The sequence below is a fragment of the Cydia splendana genome, chromosome 12, assembly GCF_910591565.1.
Source record: "Cydia splendana chromosome 12, ilCydSple1.2, whole genome shotgun sequence".
NCBI lineage: Eukaryota > Metazoa > Arthropoda > Insecta > Lepidoptera > Tortricidae > Cydia > Cydia splendana.
Genome location: NC_085971.1, coordinates 2,655 through 22,831, shown reverse-complemented (window position 1 = coordinate 22,831; position 20,177 = coordinate 2,655).

Here is a 20,177-nt window from a genome sequence, read left to right as displayed (position 1 = left end):
AAGATAGTATGATTCTCTCTATGTTTGAAATGAGACAGCCCTTTGACAAACTATAAAAACCATTTTTATTCATTCATTTGTGTCGCTTAACTTCAAACTCGGGTAAATCCATTCGACCCTCTCAGCAAATATCTACCCTATTGCCTTTTCTTAATACCAAAATCGCATAATCTGACAAAAGGATTTACCCGAATTTGAAGTTAAGCGACTCATTTAGAGTTCAACTGATCTTCTATAAATCTGCCTGCACAGAGTACAAACATATATCATATTTCAGTTGAGACCAGAACTTGGTTATTGTATGTATAGGCTATGTTTAGGCTTTGTGTTTAGTTGTGGTGGTTAGTTTAAGTGTTGCCAGAATGCAGCACTAGCATGTATTGTAGACCATAGAGTAACTTATGGCTTTGCGCCGCGATTCCCACACGAGTGTGGAGCGGGCTAAACAGTTTTTTGTCAACTTTTCACTATGACATTGATGCATCAAGGTGATTTGTTTACAAACGGCCTGCCGCAAAACGCGATAATCGAAAGTTCGTTATCTGCCTCTCCGTCTATATGCAGAGAGGCAGATATCGAAATTCTTATTTTCGTGTTTTGCAGTAGGTCCTGGGGTTAGTGCTAGTAACGCCCCCTACGCAGAATTTTGCGTAATATTCCCTATTTCCTGCCTAAAATTACCCAAAGGCACTAACTACTGAAATCTAAATATATAAACGTGAAAGACCTGACTGACTGACTGACTGACTTAAAGCTGGCAAACTTTTAAATGTAAAAGGGCGGCCTTGATGCTACTTTTTGGAGTAAGTAAAGTGGCGTGAGGCTTTGCTAAATCGCCTAAAATCTTCTGCATTAAAGTCAAGATAATAGCTACAGTTAAAGGGTTATCTCTTGTTTGTTTATAATTCCACGAAATTTCCGTCAATGGATTAAGAAGGTCCTTTTTGGTTGACTCGCTTCTCCTCGACTAAAGTTATAAAACATTTTATCTAAAGAAACACTCGCGGAGCTTTCGGTACTCAGATACCGATGTTCTTATGACACTTGTTCACTGTTTGTTGACGGAGCTCCGTTTGCCATTCGATCCCGCCCAGTCTCGCCCTCATAGCCGATTCGACACCTTGGAGAGAAGTAGGTATGCTACCACCAGTCACCACTGCCATATTACTGTGCCTGCTAATGTTGTGTGTCCTCAAAAACCCCTCACGTAATTAATGGTCGCCCCCTGACCTGTTGGCACCTATGTAGGTATGGGCAGATTCATAAGCGCTGGCACTAAATTTGTATACTGAGGTTCTCAAATTCTCATATTTTAAAATCCTCGCCAGCTTTCATTAATTGACCAATACTTTATATGTTCTACTTTATAGATTACGTACTATTGACTCGTTGTTTATATAGCATCGGTATTTTTAGTGTTCCGTGCAAAATTTTGTTCACGGAACACTTATTTTAAATACATACTGTAACTGTTCATAACACTGTTAATGTCATTCACGGAATAAACCTGCACACATTTTATCCAAAACAAGTGGTTTTTCTCCTTTCCTATATATGTTGCTATTTGGAAACGCTTTTTAGGGTTCCGTACCCAAAAGGTAAAACGGGACCCTATTACTAAGACTTCGCTGTCCGTTCGTCCGTCCGTCTGTCTGTCACCAGGCTGTATCTCACGAACCGTGATAGCTAGACAGTTGAAATTTTAACAGATGATGTATTTCTGTTGCCGCTATAACAACAGATACTAAAAACAGAATAAAATAAAGATTTAAATGGGGCTCCCATACAACAAACGTGATTTTTGACCAAAGTTAAGCAACGTCGGGCGTGGTCAGTACTTGGATGGGTGACCGTTTTTTTTTTGCATTTTTTTTTTCATTATGGTACGGAACCCTTCGTGCGCGAGTCCGACTCGCACTTGCCCGGTTTTTTTTACTTTACGTTATTGTAAGAACATAACATTCTTTATTATTATTTTAAAAGACTTTTATGAGTATAGGTAAGTACCTATAGGTAGTATGCAGTAATATGGATCACGATATTCACGATCTTACCGGGGAGCCATGAGAACTAATTTGCATTAAAGCACAATTGGCCCGATGACAGTAACAAAGAATCATGGAAATAATGGTTTCAAAGAAACATATATGTTAATATGATATTAAAAATGGCCCACTCTCAGTATAAACTGAAGGATTATTAATATATTCAATAAAATAAAAGTGCAAAATTCTCCAGTCAGCCATTTTGACTGAAACGACAATCAGAAGCGAGCTAAGGATTGACGTCATCAATCCATGACGTATTTCTTATGGCTCCTCTACACGATGCGCCAACGTCGGCCAATCCAAGGGACGCAGCTATGCGGTAGAATGAGATAGCAATATCACTTGCTCCCTCTAACGCATAAATGCGTCCCTTGGATTGGCCGACGTTGGCCCATAGTGTAGAGGAGCCATTACAGCAGCATAGACAACCTCATTGACCGTAATCCATACATCCTCACCAAAGAGTTTGGGAGGTACAAAAAAAATATTATTTCGCCACTAAACATTTATTACGTCCAAAAATATTATTACACGATGTAAAGTATATATTTATTTGTTACTAGCTTTTGCCCGCGGCTTCGCACGCGCAGGAGAGTTTTTTTAATTTTGTTTTTTTTTTTACGGACTGAACAGTGACTGACCTTAGTCTCACCTGCTGGAAAGTGATGACAAGGCCGAAGGTGTAGGGTTGTAAAAAAACGGTTTTTTTTCTGACTTGAGAAAAAACATGAAAAAAAACCGTGAAAAAAAAAAACCTTTTTTTTCTGGAGTACGTTTTTTTTCAAAAGTATGAAAACTTAAAATTTGCAAGGCAGTTAATACTTTTATACGGTTGTTTTACTTGTTTTAGACTTTATGTCAGTTTATGTTAACCATTAAACCAATTTAATTTAACAACTTTGATTAATAACAACATAAATAAAATCTGTAGTGGTAGTTATCGCAATTTACTGTTGGCAACACCAACGCCTCTCGTCGCCGCATCGGGGAATTCAGGGATTCCCCAAAAATTACTTAGTTTTAAGTTACATATACAAATAAATCACGAAAAACCGTTATTGTGGCATATTTTTGTTCATCTGAAAAAAAAACCTAATTTAGAAAAAAAAAACCATGGTGCCAGGTTTTTTTTCATAAATTTGAAAATAAAACATTTGGTTTTTTTTCTATTTGCAACCCTACGAAGGTGTAGCTCACTATTTCAGTAAAAGCTTATTCACAGTATTCACTCTTGACTTGAAGACACCAATTGTAATTATATCGATTAATCGAGCTCGACTTATTTAATATAATCTAATGTACGTTTTGTACCTAACGCCTTTTAATTTATATTTTTTATTTATGTAGTTGTAGCCTTTTGTACCTATAGCACCTCCTTATACACTACATTAGTGGTTCTCCCTTGGATTGCTAGAGGACGATAAACATTGGGACTCAACTTTAGAGGAAGCTGCGTTGTGCGATTCTCCCTTCAAGCTGCGTGAACTTTTCATAATAATGTTAGTTTTTTGTCAACTTACTGACCCGTTAAGTCTCTGGGAAAAATATAAGGACAGTTTTTCGGACGACATTAAACGGCAACTTGAGAGAGAATTGCAAAATGGTGCGGAGTTTTACATGAATGAAGTGTATCAGTGTGTGTGATTTGCTGATACCTAGCGGAGGTGTCACGGTTTACCTCGGGGTGGGTTTGCTGATACCTAGCGGAGGTGTCACGGTTTACCTCGGGGTGGGCTTGCTGATGCTGATACCTAGCTACTGCTTCTCTGTGTACATCAGGGTTCATTTTTTGGTAATTGCTTACGGCAGCTTGGTGATCTGATGATTTGTTTTGCATATATTTATTTGCGGCAGCTTTTAGTTGTTTGTTCCGTGTAGTATTCGTGAACCTGGCACGGCGTTTTTTAGTAACTGTTTTGGTAGCGGTAAGAGATAATGATGAGTCTGATTCTAAATGGGGTGGTAATCTCCTCATTCCTTCTCGTGGTAATCTTCTTGGCAACCACAGAGAGGAGTGAAGAAGGGGGCTCTGATATTGTGGGTCTTACGAGTAATTCACTGCGAATATATACGTCAAAATGACCGCTAGACAAATCACTTGAAAATCTTAGTCGGCCCACCGGATTACCCACAGTACCAACTCTCATATATAGCTCATTGTTGCGGTAAACTTCGAAAACCCACGGAAACAGTTGTCCTGCCGCTACCAACTCGCAGAGACTACCGTAAGTAAACGGGCGCGACATTTCAAGGCAGTATTCAACGGAGCTGGAGTAATTATCACCGTTACTGTTAATGAGACATAATAACAAACTCCTCCCAGTTGGCCACCACGTGACTAACGATTTGCTCGCGCACCTCCCTGGCCATCACCTGCGTATCATACAGAAGATAGGAGATGGCGCGAAACAGCCGGCCTAGCCAAGGTTACAATCGCTATCGCTTCGACAACGAAAAGCATTATGTCTCTCTATCACTCTTCCATATTAGCGCGACAGTGACAGTTGCGTTTCGATCGCTACGGAGAGTAAGCGATTGGCATCTTGGCTACGCGGCCTGATAGGCTGCATCTCCAATTATAGGTACTACGGTGTGAGCCAACATGGTCCCATCAATATCCAACAATTCAACAGCCATTGTAGGTATTAGTGAAATTTTCCCTGAGCTAATACCTAAAAAAAATTACTTTAAGGCATTGCATTCTCAAAAGTCTGGATCACGTGTGGCTGTAAATCAGCGTGTATGATACAACCGTCTATGCTATCTTCGTAATTAGCATTCGTCACCAGGGGCCATAGTTCACGTCGGCTACGTTATATTTTAATTTTGATCCCATTTTTTTTTTTTTTTTTTGTAATTAGCGTCCCACAAAACCATGGAAATGATACCAATATTGATATTTTGAAATTTCAACCCCATTGCACCCCCACCAGGGGGATGATTGTTCACTTCGGCTACGTTAATTTTAATTTTGATACCATTTTTGTTATTAGCGTCTCAAAATACTATGAAAACGATACCCATATTGATATTTTGAGATATCAACCCTATTGGGGACTTTTCCCCCTCTTAGGGGTTCAATTTTCAAAAAACCTGAAACACGTGTTTACTCATTTATCTTTAGGAATACTCCTGTGAAATTTGGAATAAAATAGTCTAACTAATCTTGTTTCCCCATACAAACTTTGGACCCCCATTTCACTCCTTTAGGGGATGAATTTTGCAAAATCCTTTCTTAGTGGACCCCTAGACCTTATAAGGAATCTAGTTGCCAAATTTGGACTTTCTAGTCCCAGCGGTTTGGGCTGTGCGTTGATTTAAGTCAGTCAGTCAGTCAGTCAGGTCTTTCACGTTTATATATTTAGATTACGTAAATAAAATGCTAAATAATACGATATTTCACCAAAAAACTTTTTTAATTATTTGGCTGAATGTAACTATCATTGCCATGTTGGCTGTCGTAACCAGAAAAAATAAAAAAGTAAAACCGGCGCTCAGTGATTTTCAGTCAGAATTTACATGTATCTAAATATTCATCTTAAATTGCAACCGTGTGAGAGTTTTTGTATAAAATGAGTTATTGTGATTAATATTTGTAATGTATTTATCATCCCTAATCGTAATATATGGTGCTGAATTAACAATATCATTCGGATTCAAGGGAAAATACGTAACTGTAAGTATGTAAACAATGTCTATCACCCTTCCACCAACCAATTAATGACGTCACAAATGACTTGCGAGGCGTTTTCGCGCGAGGTTTAAACTAGCTATAAAAAAAAGCAATTATTTATGTTAAATCTTATGAGTATATCTGAAATATTGTGTTTTTCGGAACCAATACAAGTGTACCGACAATATTAAAAGGTATTTCAAAATTTGTCATCAGGCCAATTCTATCTATTGTATGTAGGTAAGTACTTACATTTTTTTACAGGCATAATATTTAAGTAAGTATTACGAAAACTTATACCTAAGTATATTTTGCTATAAAACTGCACACGCATTGGATTCTTCCATCAGTAAGATCATTGGATCACTAGCAGCAGGTAGGTACGAGTAGTGGGTACAGGGGACCAAGCCAATATAACAATCGTTCGTCGATAAAAACTTCAATTGAAACTTCGTATTACCTATCTTTCATCCCACCACATTTTTACTATTCGTTTAAAAGAATAGAATGGCGAATCTATTCGATAGATATTTGTTATATATTTCTTAATACAAATACCCATACAGAACGTGTTTTAGGTAACTTCAAGGATCAAGGATATTCCATAAGTATTTAAATTGATATAACATACTCGTACGTATATGAAGCGTCCCCGCGGACGAATGACGGTGTCGGCGAGCTATTAGCCTGAAAATAGTAGATGTAAAAGGTTCTCAGCGGAACCCATTAACCGCGGCGGGGGCTCCTCCGATCACTCTCCGCCGCCGCGTCTCCGCCCTCTAGACACCGTACCTACCTATTCTGTTTTCAACAACAATTCATAATTTATGTAAAGTCTGATAAAACAGTGTAAATGCTATAATGAATGGCGCTGTGCTGCGGAGATGGACTACCTACTGGTCAAACTCAACTTTTGACAATCAGAGATTGTTGCATCAGCGGGCTGCCGTCAAACTAGTTAGGGGGCACTTCTCGGTTTCCTTTTTTTAGGCTTTAGGTATGGAAAAAACGGGGGGAAGCCTTTGCCCAGTAGTGGGACACAACAGGCTCTCAATAAATTAGGCTTTACACGTCTCTTACTATCAATGAATCTTTGGTTCTGAAGCATAAACGATGATTCGCGCTTTCCACTCATAATACTTAGGTAAATATCTACTTATTAGTTAAGAGTTTACAATCTGTGTTCTAATAGCATACATATTATGTTCCAGGGGTAGTCGTGGGGTGAAGTAATAAAATGATGGTGCTGATTGTGCGCTCGTACTGTTTCCGCAAGCAAAATGTATAAACGTGTTATAAATGTATGTTAACTTAATCCCCGACGCGTATTATGCTTGATAATGCGGAATCTATCGAAAGCAATCTGTGAACTCCTGCAGACCGGCCTCTAGGCGCCAGATTAGCTCTATAGGTAGTATATTATGTACTATACCCACGAGAATTTGTTAAGTACATCTAATGTGTTTCGCTCACGATCGATCCCACAATATATATTTTCGATCTTATACATAGTTTCTCAACAAAATGCCAGTTGATTACATACGGCCAGGACAAAACTATGAAACTTCTGGTTTTGCCATTTTGGCTAAGGTTACCTAGAGAATAAAGGATGCCTTAAAAATCTACCATTTATTGGATAAGTACATGTCTATGTACCTATATCAAGTTACTCCCCGCTCTAACTTCACTCGGTATCCGTAAAACAAATATTTCAGTCGTAACGAGCCAGAATATTTTACACCAAAACCAATATACGCCGTGCACGGCTCGAACATGACACATCACGCCGGGAATCTGCCGGCTCATCGGACTATTGGAAACTGAGGCAGGAGTGCGGAATACAGTCCGATTTGCTTTGAAACAAATTAGAACGTTGACGTAATAAAATTGAGTGCAAATAAGGCTCCGCCAGACGTTTGTTTTCATTGGCGAAATAAAATTGGTTCGGTTCACATTTACGAACAACGTTGTCAATAGGTGATGTTGGCTGTTTTTAGGGCCAAAACCTTGAATATATAAACTCCTGAGTTTAGTTTGGAATAACCTTCCCCAAAGAGGACTGCATGGTGCATGCTAAACTTAACAGCACTATTTTGGTAAGGTGGCTATAATCACGTGAGACAGTCTTTTCCGTCTCATTTACATATTAGTAATTAGAAAGTGTTGGAAAGGTCATATCGCACGCGACTCGTGTTCGAAGGACTGAGAAATTTGCGCCATTAATCAGTATTCATTTGAAAACAAACGACTTATAGCATACGTGACTGGTTTAATATTCGCATAAAAGATCTAAGAATGCTCCACAGCAACAGCATACACCATTACAGTCATATTGCTCAAAAACTATTTCCTTACAGCAAATCGGACTGTATTTCCTAGCTAGCATAAGTGTAGGTATATTTCATTGTTCACGTTGCCGATCAATCCAGTGATGCTAGTGATGCGAAGTCAAAGGAGCAAACTTGGCCAAATCTTGGGCTAATTTGTTAAATTTGTTTGTTTGGTAGTGCCATACCATCAAAATAGTCTCAATAAACATGCCTGTAAGAATCCAGTACCTACCTAACGTACGTGATTCAAATCATTAATACTTTGCGGAAATCAATATTAATTAATACCAAAATATTACTTTGCTTATCCGCGAAAAGATAACAGTATGAGTACTTACATTATTTGGAACATTTCAGTTTTCAGTTACTTCCTTGAACCTCGTATATCTTGAAGTTTACTTTAGCAGTTCTCAGCCCAATGCGCCCGCTGTGAGTGTGAAGTAATCTGTACCACACATACTAAGTATGTATGTGGTTCACAGCGATCTGGATTCAGAGCGCGCGCGGAACTAGACGCAATATGTGTTATAACCACCCGTGATGGATGACCGGATCATCGCATGTTTCGCAAACAGATCTATCTATCTAGGGCATAACCGGCTGAAAGTAAAAATGCTCGTGTTGTCACGGAGAGGTCTATACGCTTATTTACTGATAGAAATATGCATAAAATTAAGAAATTTATTAAAATGGAGTATTGCGTAGGATATATTTTGGTACTAAATAAGAATGAATGACTCTAGAGGATTCGATACCATCCCACATAGATAATGAGTTCCCCGGAGTTTGATCGGGACGCACGAATGACGGACAGCTGATTCGATACCATCCCACATAGATAATGAGTTCCCCGGAGTTTGATCGGGACGCACGAATGACGGACAGCTGATTCGATACCATCCAGCATAGATAATGAATTCCCCGGAGTTTGATCGGGACGGGACGCACGAATGACGGACAGCTGATTCGATATTGAACCTACAGCTAAAGCTAACTAAGGTGCAGCGGGGCAATTTAGACTGCAGGGTAATTTCAACTAATCGAAATATCTTCCATGTTTTACATTATTAACTGGAGTCACACACAACACATCATTTTCGCTATCTGGACATATATGGCCCTCTAGTTAATAATGTAAAACATGAACTAAAGATAATTGCGATTAGTTGAAATTATCCCGCAGTCGAAATTGTCCCGCTGCACCTTATACAATATTAATGATTGTACGGTGATTGAAAAAAGTAATGAAGTATAGAAATTAATTACTTGGTTTGTACCTTTGTCTTTTTTATTGTTTAATATTTAAGAAAATATACCGGGTGTGGCTTGTAACATTAGCAAATAATTAAAACATAGATTGTACTCCTCAAACGGTGACACTATTGTTCCACAACTTTGAAGTATTTAGACTCCCTATTTTTCATACAAAATAAATATTACCTGCAATGGACGCCATCGCCACGCTTGTCCTTAAACATAACAAAATTCGCAATAAATTGCGTCTTAGTATTCTAACTTTAAAGTGTATTAAAAATCAAACCACAAGTTATTTTTAAAAGTTGCTGAACAAATGCTGGTCAGTATGAGGAGTATAGCCACAGAATAAATAATAGTACTATTTACAGAAGACTCATTCTCTAACAAAACGCGTTTGTTACGATCAGCACAGATATGGCCCGTAGGTGGCGACAGCGCCACGCGCGGCTTATGGCAAACCCCAAAATTGGCGCCGAACGGATGTACTTTTAGCTACCTGTAGCAAAGCGACGAAATCGCGGAGTGAGCCACGCCTGGTATAGCCTACTGTTTAATTTTTTGCTCGTATTACAGGCCACACCCGGTAGACTGGTTACTAACGCCATCTAGGTGTCTGATCGGTAATACTTTTGTTTCTCTACTCACCGCTGGAGGGCGGTACTGGTTTTATTGGAGTTTTATTTCGTTCATGCTGTGTGCTGTGTTAGATGTTCCTATAAGCATTAGGCATTTGAATCGAATTAAAATACAATTTGTTATTTGATGCCTTTAACATGTTGTTCATATTCTCAAAAGAAAATATATCAAAAGCAAGTGTGGATTATTTAAAACACGGTGAGATAAGAAGAAACAACAATGAATGACTAACAATGGTGTTGTCAAGAATGTGTATGTTGCATTATGCCAGTCCAACATGGCATATTTAAAGTCCAACACAGCATTATTTAAAATTCGCCAAAAAAAAAAAAAACAAGTAAAAGGATGGGGATGGTAATAAAAAATAAAGATTACCTAGATATTGCACCATCTAGAATTACTAATTCCTAATCATTGTTATTAATTTAGTTTTTCTAAACGGAACGCATCCCAATATTGACATAAGCAAGTAAGAAAATGTCTTGCAAAAAGTCGATAGATGTCGCCCTACAGCAGAAAAACGGCAGATAGATCGCGCTGTTAAGATTTTCCGACGAACTACCTGGTCATTTGGACGACACACTGGTTAGGTAAGGTTCGGAGTTAGGTTAGGTTTTGAGTTAGGTTAGGTTTTGAGTTAGGTTAGGTTTTGAGTTAGGTTAGGTTTTGAGTTAGGTTAGGTTTTGAGTTAGGTTAGGTTTTGAGTTAGGTTAGGTTTTGAGTTAGGTTAGGTTTTGAGTTAGGTTAGGTTTTGAGTTAGGTTAGGTTTTGAGTTAGGTTAGGTTTTGAGTTAGGTTAGGTTTTGAGTTAGGTTAGGTTTTGAGTTAGGTTAGGTTTTGAGTTAGGTTAGGTTTTGAGTTAGGTTAGGTTTTGAGTTAGGTTAGGTTTTGAGTTAGGTTAGGTTTTGAGTTAGGTTAGGTTTTGAGTTAGGTTAGGTTTTGAGTTAGGTTAGGTTTTGAGTTAGGTTAGGTTTTGAGTTAGGTTAGGTTTTGAGTTAGGTTAGGTTTTGAGTTAGGTTAGGTTTTGAGTTAGGTTAGGTTTTGAGTTAGGTTAGGTTTTGAGTTAGGTTAGGTTTTGAGTTAGGTTAGGTTTTGAGTTAGGTTAGGTTTTGAGTTAGGTTAGGTTAGGTTAGGTTAGGTTAGGTTAGGTTAGGTTAGGTTAGGTTAGGTTAGGTTAGGTTAGGTTAGGTTTTTTTTTTTTTTTTTTTTTTTTTTTTTTTGCGTGGGTGAAGGAAATCCTCATTGGATACCACCAGGCCGGTCCTGGTGGCATGCCCGACTCGACTGAAGATGGCATTCCGCCCTAGGATGGAATGCCATCGACAGTCGCCTACGGACTAAAACCTTCACCCTGTGCGGTTTAGTTGTACCAGGAACGCGGTGCTATTGGTATACACGTTGTCCATGGGGTGTGATTTATGTGGGAATTTAAATGATTTAGTGTGGTGAATTTATGTTGTAGCATTGTTGTTTTGTGTAGAATACCTAATGTCTGTATTAGTGTGTGAGTGGAGAGGTAGTAGGAGAATGTGGAAGGGATTTTGGGTTTGTGGCGAAGTAACACGAGTGAGAATCAACAATAAAAATAATTACAATTTTCGCCGCCGCGCAAGAGCAACAATCGGTGAAGCCCCGGCGCAGCAGACAGTAATACTTATAGTGTAATTTTATAATCTAAAATTCTTAATCTAAAATACTTATACAAATACTTATACAAATACTTATACAAATGATTACACTTATAGTTTGTTTCAATCTTCTGTATTTTGTTTTTCTCTATTTTTAATTTTGTTTTTATAATTATATATATGTATGTATATATTTTTTTTCTTTCTTTTTCATATATTTTTTCAACAAATATTTACAAAAATTACTTACAGCTAGTATTTACAAAGTTAATCTTAGTCAAATCCGGTATGTTATGGCATTTGTCACATTTATTCATTAAGTGTTATTAAAGTTCTTTAAGTTTCGTACTATGTGCTTTATAAAATCTTGAAAGGCTTCAGTTGTTGTTCGGTTGTCTAATACGTCAGTTAGTCTGCTGTGGTCAATGTTTAGAAGGAGGCATGTTAGTTCATAGTCTAGTCTTTTACGGTTAAATTTGGGGCAGCTTTGTATTAGATGTATGATTGTTTGTTTACTGAGATTGTCACACGGACAGTGATTGTTATCTGTAATTTTCCTTTCGTTTAGGTATTCTTTGTGGTATCCATGATTGGTGAATATTTGGGTAGTCTCGAAGGTAAGACTATTGTTTGTTAGGTATTTATTGATTGATTCGTAGTTCGGAAAAATCTTTTTTGTGTATTGGCAATTTGATGGTGTGTCGTACATTTCTACTGTCGCTTTATGTGCTTTTTGTTTTAGATGGTATTTAATGTATGAGATGGGTATTATGGAGAAGTCTGGAGTCTTTTTTAGATTTGCGGCCGCTTTGGCCGCCCGATCAGCCTGTTCATTGCCCTCGATGCCACAGTGTGCCTTCACCCAGTAAAAATGTGTGTCTATCTGTTGTTTATGTGTGTGTATGTGTTTATGGATTTGGTTGGCGATGGAGTTGTAGCTATATGGATTTGATAACTCTTGTAGTGCGGACTTACTGTCAGTTAAGATTATATGTGTGATGCGAGTGGTGGTGTCAAGTGGTAGTTTCAGAGTGTTGGTGTGGTGCTGGAGACACCGTAGCATCGCGAGCAATTCAGCCTGGTACACAGAGCAGGAATCATGTAATTTATATTTTTTGATCGTGTGGGAGTGGTTTGGTCCGACAGTGACGAAAGCCGCCCCGACTTTATTGTCGTGGCGGCTTCCGTCAGTGTAGGACGTCCACGCACCATCCGGTCGGCCGTTAAGGGCCCGTTCCACTTCCATCTGGTCCTGTAATTCCTGATAAGTTATGCCCTCCCTATGAGCTGGATGTAACATATCGGAGGGTGGGACGGGTGAATCTATTTGTAGGTCCTCAGGTAAAAGGGTAGACACGCCTCTCAGTTTGGTATTTTCTAATTCCGCGACATAGTTAATTTTTGCGGGCAGAGGTGTGAGTCGAGCTAAAGTAATTGCGATTGGTGTGTTTATTGTTCTAAATGCGTGTGTTATTTTTATTGCTATAAGTCGCTGCAGCGAGAGTAGTTTTTTATTTATGTACTGGTATTGGAGAGCTTTATGCCATATGGACGCGGCGTATGTCATGATGGGTTCGATGACTTGTCTGTAGATTGTCCGTATGTTTTCAGGATGGACTCCCCACGTGGGACGTATGAACAATTGCATTTTCTGGTATAGGTTCCTGGCTTTACCTAATGTGTGTATGACGTGTTTTTTAAATTCCAGCTTGTTATCTATTATTACTCCCAAATATTTAATTTCTTTTACGAATGGTATTATTTGTCCGTATATGTTGATTTTCGTCTGCGAAGCCCTACCAGTAAATGCGATTGCCTGTGTTTTTTCTTTACCGAAGTCAAGCTTTACGCTTTCCCCCCATGCTGTGATTTTTTCGATAGCTAGGTTGGTGTTAGTCTCAAGTTCCTGGACGCTCCCCGCACGGCAGACCAGTAGGACGTCATCCGCATATGCTTGCGAGTGACATCCCGCCGGCAGCTCCATGTCGAGGAGATCATCCAGGACCAAATTCCATAGCACAGGGCCTACAACCGAGCCCTGGATGCAACCCCGGGTAAGTAATTTTTGGGCGTGATAGTCAGCAAAAGCGAGCTGTACCTCTCGGTGAGTTACGTAGTTTTGTAAGATCATGTATACGTTCCTTGGGCATTCGACGCGCCGGAGACGCTGGAAGATGGCAGGCCACCAGGCATTGTCGAAGGCGGCTCGAATGTCCAAGGAAACAGCTAATACCTGCTCTTTCTCTTCCTTTCCCAGATTTATTATTTCAAGTGCATGTTTGATGGCATGGGTGGTGGATGTTTGTAATCTAAAGCCGAATTGTCGGTTAACTATTTGTTGATGTTTGTGCATGTGGTATACTAGTCTGTTTATTATGAGTTTTTCAAGCAGTTTTCCAAAAACCTTGACTAGTCCTATGGGTCTGTAGGAGGAGAGCTTAGAGTAGTCCTCTTTATTGGGTTTTGGGATGATTTTGGTAGTAGTAGATTTCCAGTAGTCAGGGAAATAGCCGGTTTGCAGGCACCGATTCATTATAGCGGATATGGTTTCCGGGTACATCTTTGTAACTTGGAGGCATATGTCTGCGGTGAGGTGGTCAGAGCCGGGCGCCTTTTTATGATTGATAGTTTCCAAGGCTCCAATGACCTCACCGATGGTGAATGGCGGCTCATTAGGAGTGTCCGGTGGTACTAATACGTGGTTTCTTATGTTACTTTGCAGGCTGGTGTCTTCGGTGTCGTCGGGATGGAAGCTATTGAGCAGCGCGTTCGCGGTCTCCTTGCTATCCCTCGTGTGCGTTCCATCAGGTAAGATCATGGTTGCCGGTGGTTGTGCCATGGGTCTGGTTCGTATGATCCTGTTTGTAACTGACCATACGTCCTCCTTTGTTTGTCGTTCACAAAAGTCTCTAAAGGTGTTGGTTGACGCAACGCTGCATGCATCTGAGTACTTTTTACGTAGTTCTTCTCTTTCCTTTAATATTTCAGCAAGCGGAAGTTTCCGGTGAGCAGCCTTGCTCAGCGTATGGTGGTTTCTGATGACTTCCTTTTTTATGTTGTTTAGGTCATCGCTCCACCATGGCGGTTTCTGCGGCGGCCTGATGGATCTTGGTAGCAGGTCATCGCACATTTTTTGTATGTCTCCGGTAAGTGAAGCTATTATGCCATCCAGTTCCTCCTCATTACTTTCATTTACGTCCTCAATGCTAGGCATCTTACTCTCCAGCTCTTTTTTTATGTCCTCTGTTAATTCTTCCCATTTGACTCCAGTAGTGTTGTATTTGAAGGTGCTTAATTTTATCTTTCTGTTCCATTTCGCTGTTTTGTTGAAAGCTGTGGTGATCTGATAGGTGATTGCGTTGTGATCTGAAGATGGACATATGCCCTTGTCAACTTTCCAGTTTTTTATTTTAATCGGGTTGCGATGCTGATTATTAGTGACGAAGGTGACATCCACAATTGACGTTCTAGGTTGCCGATGTGTGACGGTCTCAAATGTGGCGGTGCGGCCGATGTTGCATGTCTTGAGGTCATGTGCAGCTATAATATCCGCTATTGCACAGCCTCTGGGGTTGTTCTTTGGATTTCCCCATAGACTGTGCCACCCGTTGAAATCACCTCCGATTATGTGCTTGGCGCCTCGGGTCTCTTGCAAAAATTCTTCTAATTTAACTAGAGTATTGTTTGGATCAGTCCTGGGTTCAATATATATAGAGACTAGGTATATCTGTGTGCCTGTATTTTCGCTAATTTGCACTATTGACATGTGTGAGTCGGAATATTTTGTATAACCCAGGGTGCTGATACTGGAGTCCTTTACTAATAGTGCAGCTTTAATAGGTGTGGCGTCAGTAGGGAATTGATACACGATGTATCCTGGAGGAGACTTGACGATCTTTTTATTGGCGGTGTAAGGTTCTGTGAGGAACACAAAGTCGCACACGGTATCTTTGTCATGTAAGTATACTACTACTTCCTGATGGGCGTTTCGCCCATGTCCTTCGTTTATTTGTAAGCAGTTGTAGGTTCCTGTTTTGAGTGTATTGCCGTTTCTTGTAACGTTTCTATGGTCCATAATTGATTTTTCCTCTTATTTTTGTAGACATCAAGCATATGTAAGGGCAAGAAGCCGAAGTGGCACTATGCTTAGTGTTGGTCTGTAGATTGTTTTTTGCGGCATGAGAGGCGCAATTATAGCACCTGATTCGGTTGTAGTCATCTTTTACTGGGCAACGCTTGTATTCGTGCCCAGTAACTGCGCAGTGAGAGCAAGTGGCAGTGTCATTTTGAGTGCATCGTTTGCGGGTGTGTCCAATCTGTAGACACTGGTAACATTGTAGTAGTGGTATGTATTCACCTGCATACACCCTCTGGTGGTCTACGTTTAATTTAGCAACTTTGATGACTGTCTTGAAGATCTCGGGTGTTGTCTTGAAGACTGCGTTATACAGCTTTGGGTTTCTGTTTGCTCTCAGAAAGTGTAAAGTGAAGTCTCGCTCATCTTTGATGACTGCGGCGAGTTCAGTATTCTGTCCGATGATGACGTTCGCTAGCTGATCTGCTTTAACGTTCTCCGATACGCCCTTTAGGATAATCATAGGCGACAGGGATTTGGACTTTTCAGCGATGACCTCGCAATTTAAGTCGTTCGTCATAGAGATTGCCCTGTCGCGCTGCTCCGGTGTATCAAACTCGACACGTACCTTGTTATTTGACACGTGTTTTGTGTTAGCAGGGGCGAAAGTAGAGTTCCTGAACGAGATGCTCTTCTTCCACATCTCCAGGGTCTCAACGGGGCTGTTGACTGCGGCTTTAGCGGTAAGTACAAGAGCCGGTTTATTTACAGGAATGTCCGGTGGTGATGTGGTAGTGCGAGTGATAACTTTGGGACGAAAATCTGTGCTTGCTGCCACAGTGGCGTATGATTGTCCGTTTCCACCTTGTCGCGCAGTACCACTCACTGTGCAATTTCTCCAGTCATCCTTGATCTTTTGGAATTCAATTTTAATAGTATTTTGTATGAGTGTGGTGATGGTCTCTTCTTGAACGCCGCTTATAGTTTTATCTCGTCTCGCTTGGCTGGTGGGAGTAGCGGGTGGTATTTCGTTGTTTTGGAGTGCATCCGACGAGGGTGCCCTCAGCGTGTTATTCATTCGGACCTGACAGGTGAGTGATTTGATGGAGTTTGCTATACTGAGTACCTTTTCTTTTGCTTCTCTGGTGACGCTCCGTTGGCTGCATTTTTTACCTGGTAATAGGGTGGAGGTTATTTCGTCACACCATTGAGTTACCTTCTCAAAGTATTTCATCATGTCGGTAAGCTCGTGTGGATCTTCAAGCGAGGAGTGTGTACCTGACTCTATACCACTATAGTGGAGTGTCATTTCTTGTGACAAATCCTTGTTTGGCTCGTGTTCCGTTTCCGAAGTGTCTCGTGCGGTGTGTGTCACAGTGGATGTCCTGTTGGCATCCGCATCTAATTCTAGATCCGTCTCGGGAGTGAGCTCATCATTTCGTTGTGCCGCTGCGACGTTGGTTGCCGAGCTGTATGAGCTTGTTCTTGATCGAGTAGGAGAATCAATGGCCTCTGGAGGCGATTTAGCCTGTGTATTTTCTTTGTACAATTCCGAGCAGCCGGGTTGAGGTGATTGACGATTCTGTGATGATCCGTCTTCTGCACCTTCTATGGCCCGGGTGCGTGATCGCGTATGCGCGGGGGAGTGGGTTGACAAGTGTATGTCAGACATTTTGGCAGAATTTAGCGTATTGAATGATATTTATTGAATAGTATTAATAGATTTGCAAATTAAATATGAAGTTAGTACAAGTAGTCTCTCAAAGATTCAAAATTTAAATGTTGAAGTTACTACTTTCATGAAAATAAGTTTAGGTTAGAAAATCTTGAATATCAAGAGAAATATTGCACCAATTAGATTTTTGTTTACTGTCATATGTTTTTAATAAGTTTGGAATCAAATCCTATCGTCCAAATAAGCCACACTTATACAGAATTAAAAATAAGTCTGTTGAAATCATAAAATTTTAAAACTCTAATTACAGATAATCTGTATGGACAACAAGCATCAAAAGTATTCTTAAACTATTTTTTAATGGAGTACAAGTAATCAAGATCAAAAAATGTGGAAAAAAGTGCAAGACGAAAAAGTGAATTTTCAAATGATATTTACGTAAGACCACGCTGTTTTAAGGAGTGGCGCGACTAGATATTACTTTACACAGGAACTAATCTATAGAAAATTCTGAAATTTTGTATGATTATTGTCCAATAACAGATACATTAAAGCAGTATGAAATAAGTGTGCGTAGTCTTTCAAAGTTTTGAGAAATTAAATGTCAAAGTAACAATTTTCTTGAAGTAAGTTTTTTAGGTTACAAAATCTTGAATATCTCAAGAACTATTACACTAATCAGAGTTCTGTTTGCTGTTATATATTAACAATAAGTTTCAAAATCGAATCATATTATCAAAATTAGCCACACTTATACGGGATTCAAAATTAGTCAGTTGAAATCATAAAATCTTAAAACTCTAATTACAGATAATTTAAATGAACAAAAAGCATCAAAATTATTCTTAAACCTATTTTTTAAACGGGGTCAAGTAATCAAGATCAAAAAATGTGGCAAAAAGTGCAAGACAAAAAAGTGAATTTTCAAATGATATTTACGTAAGACCACGCTGTTTTAAGGAGTGGCGCGACTAGATATTACTTAACACTGAAACTACTTTATAGAAAATTATGAAATTTTGTATGATTATTGTCCAATAACAGATACTTTGAAGCAATATGATTTAAATATGCGTCGTCTCTCAAAGTTTTGAGAAATTAAATGTCAAAGTTACAAGTTTCATGAAAATAAGTTATTAGGTTACAAAATCTCGAATATCTCAAGAACTCTTACACCAATCAGAGTTTTGTTTTCTGTTATATGTTTCTAATAAGTTTAACAATCAAATCCTATTATCAAAATCAGCCACACTTATACGGGATTCAAAATTAGTCAGTTGAAATCATAAAATCTTAACACTCTAATTACAGATAATCCAACTGGACAACAAGCATCAAAACTATTCTTAAACCTATTTTTTAATGAAGTAGAAGTAATCAAGATCAAAAAATGTGGAAAAAAGTGCAAGACAAAAAAGTGAATTTTCAAATGATATTTACGTCAAACCACGCTGTTTTAAGGAGTGGCGCTACTATATATTACTTTACACTAAAACTAGTAGATAGAAAATTCTGAAATTTTGTATGATTATTGTCCAATAATAGATACATTAAAATTATATAAAAAAAGTATGCGTTTTCACTCAAATTCTCGAAGAATTAAATGTCAAAGTTGAAAGTTTCTTGAAAATAAGTGTTTAGGTTAGTAAATCTTGAATATCTCGAGAACTATTACACCGATCTGAGATCTGTTTTCTGCTATACAGTCCTAGTGGATTCAGAAATCCAATTCTAATATCAAAATTAGCCTCACTTATCGGGAACTAGTTTTTTCCAAAACACGTGGTTTTAGTTTTTCTTCGAAATCTTCGGGGTTTTCATCAGGAAAATTATGAAACTTGCACAGATTATAGAGTTTATATAGTCGCTTTGGTTAATGTATAGAAAATAGTATGTAAAAGATCTACTTTGCGAGTAATAGGCGATTAAGTCACTTTCCTTCCGACACTTAGAGATTTGAGGGTTGATTGTACTTACGCCTACTTAGTCCGATCCAATCCAAAGTCATATCCGTATGACAGATTCACTAAGGATCACTCACATATAAAAACTGTGTCACTATCACTAATATTTCACTTTTCACAGGAGTTATGATCTATAGCAACGGAAAGTTTGTCACTATTTTGCTCCCTGTGCTTCACTAAGTGGTCCGATTTCACAAATTTTTGCACTATCGTAAAGTCCGAGCCAGCGCGCGCGTTTTGATGTATAACACATAAGGGTTTGAGAGAAAAAACCGAGAGTTTTGAATTTTAGAGCGCGGAGCGACGCGGAAACGATGCGTATGCTCTGGCGCTTGGCGCGCGACTGGTTAGGTTAGGTTAGGTTAGGTTAGGTTAGGTTAGGTTAGGTTAGGTTAGGTTAGGTTAGGTTAGGTTAGGTTAGGTTAGGTTAGGTTAGGTTAGGTTAGGTTAGGTTAGGTTAGGTTAGGTTAGGTTAGGTTAGGTTAGGTTAGGTTAGGTTAGGTTAGGTTAGGTTAGGTTAGGTTAGGTTAGGTTAGGTTAGGTTAGGTTAGGTTAGGTTAGGTTAGGTTAGGTTAGGTTAGGTTAGGTTAGGTTAGGTTAGGTTAGGTTAGGTTAGGTTAGGTTAGGTTAGGTTAGGTTAGGTTAGGTTAGGTTAGGTTAGGTTAGGTTAGGTTAGGTTAGGTTAGGTTAGGTTAGGTTAGGTTAGGTTAGGTTAGGTTAGGTTAGGTTAGGTTAGGTTAGGTTAGGTTAGGTTAGGTTAGGTTAGGTTAGGTTAGGTTAGGTTAGGTTAGGTTAGGTTAGGTTAGGTTAGGTTAGGTTAGGTTAGGTTAGGTTAGGTTAGGTTAGGTTAGGTTAGGTTAGGTTAGGTTAGGTTAGGTTAGGTTAGGTTAGG